Source organism: Diplotaxodon limnothrissa, linkage group LG18 (genome assembly GCF_057381915.1).
Source record: "Diplotaxodon limnothrissa isolate DT_005_m linkage group LG18, D_limnothrissa_male_GT1.1, whole genome shotgun sequence".
Lineage (NCBI taxonomy): Eukaryota > Metazoa > Chordata > Actinopteri > Cichliformes > Cichlidae > Diplotaxodon > Diplotaxodon limnothrissa.
The window spans coordinates 14,132,146-14,134,366 of record NC_140613.1 but is presented as its reverse complement, the minus strand read 5'-3'; the positions used below and the strand labels follow the sequence as shown (position 1 = coordinate 14,134,366).

General features: G+C 37.7%; 1 pseudogene; it reads left to right on the top strand.

Moving 5' to 3' along the window:
• LOC146613262 (chemokine XC receptor 1-like) lies at positions 1-1,301 on the top strand (annotated as a pseudogene).
• The last annotated feature ends 920 nt before the right edge of the window (positions 1,302-2,221 follow it).

Here is a 2,221-nt window from a genome sequence, read left to right as displayed (position 1 = left end):
ATGGACTCAACTTTATACAACTATGATGATTACTATGACTTTACCTGGGACTATGATTATGACAACTATGAACTCTGTAACAAAACAAGTGTCATCCAATTTGGAGCAATCTTCACTCTGGTGTTTTTCTCCATTGTGGTGATTCTCAGCATCTTTGCCAACATCTTGGTCCTCGTGGTGCTGGTCAAGTTTGAGAATTTGAAATCCCTCACCAACACCTTCATCCTGAATCTGGCTGTATCAGATCTCTTCTTCACAGCTTCTCTGCCCTTCTGGGCCTACTACAACATGCACGGATGGACCTTAGGGGAGCATGCATGCAAAATAGTGAACTTTATCTTCTGCCTTGGATTCTACAGCAGCGGTATCCTCCTCATCCTGATGACTGCTCACTGTTATGAATCCAATCTAAAGCCTCTGTCTGACATTATTTCTGCCACAGGTTTTTACAGTATTGTAGCATCTGTGATCATTTGGGCAGCTCTCTCTGTCCTGGTCGTTGGGTCCTTGGACAAGACACTTTACCATATTGCCTACTGGTGCTGGCCAGAGGGGCCGATGGCGCGATATGGCAGCCTCGCTTCTGTCAGTCTGCCCCAGGGCAGCTACAACTGTAGCTTGCCTGCACCAGTGTGTGAATGTGAGAGTGAATGAATAGTGGAATTGTAAAGTGTAAAGTGCTTTGGGTGCCTAGAAAAGCGCTATATAAATAATAAATTATTATTATTATTAGTTAGCGTTCTGCTATCTAGTCTAGCTTTCGCTGCCAGCAAAGTTTCAGAGTCAAAGTACTGTGTATATGCAGATTCTTTTGGGAGCTTGTGGGGAATCTACCAGCGAAACATCCTCTTTCTAATTACCTCAGTGGTATTCATGTTTTGCTACACTCATATCATGTGCAGGTTGCTTCATCCTGATGAACAAAAAAGAAGAAACAAACATGGAAACTAATTTTTATTCTCATGGTTGTTTTCCTTGTTGGATGGTTACCTTACAATGTAGTGATATTTCTGCAGTCCTTTTCCTACTGGCCCAGAGAAAGTGACTCATTAGGGGAAGATTGTCAATATAGCAAAAACCTGGATTATGCACTTGAGATTACTCGACTTTTTGCATTTTCGCAATGCTGCCTTAATCCCGTGTTTTATGTGTTTGTGGGGGTTAAAGTCAAAAGCCACCTAAAAAATCTGATAAAGATTTCAGGCCCCCCAAAAAACAACAACAACAGCTTTCGCAGTAGGCAAAATCAGCTCACAGTGACATCATTGACAAATGCTGAAGAGCTGTCAGTGGTGCCTTAATGTCGGGAAATCCAGAAGAAAGACATCTTATTCATTAACATGGGCAGTTCTCAAAATTTCTAACGTAAATTCATGATTCTTAAAAAAAGAATATCTTTATCTTTATTGTGACTTTGCAACATGTACATTACAAATCTGCTTCACTTAGGAATTAACTGCCAACATGTTATTCCAAAATTACTGTTCCCACTGGTAGTGTTGCTGTGAAGTGTGTCATGCAGATTGTAAGATCTGAGAGAATTCAGGCTGGTGTGGTCAGAGTGACGTCCTACCAGGTACTGCAGAGGGGTAACTGAAACAAGAAGAATACAGTGGGTGAGGATGTGTAACATGTTGTATTACATAAAGTTTTTTCAATGTAGTTACCTGTGATTATCTAATCCTTAATTCTAATTCAAAGAGCCTTTCAGTGCTGTTAATGTAGTAGTTTTGATAGCATGTTGATCTACTGACTATGCCATACATAACAACACACAAATAAATGAATAACAAAAAATCTTATATTCATATTATATTTTATATACTTGCAAAAATTTTTTGTGTAAAATTATGTCAAAAATATTAAAAGACAAAATGTTTTATGGGGTTTTATTTATTTATTTTTTCAAGATGTGGTTTATGTTAAGGGCGGTATCTCTGATTTCGTGTGAAATGAGGAAAGGAACTATTACTTATCTCAAGACTATCACAGCTTTCACATCATAGTGCAAGTCAGCAACGTGGCAGTTGACGTTTGCGGTAAGTTGATCAGTACTTGTTTTTATTACAAATGTGCTACATAATTACTTTTTATATTTACCTAAAATACAAAAACTTAAACTAAAATCAACAATTTCTGTTTACAGAAAAGTGTTGAGTTAATGTGTTTAATTACGTTTTTAAAATGTAGGTTTGTGTTTATGTTTTCCAGAAAATTGAAA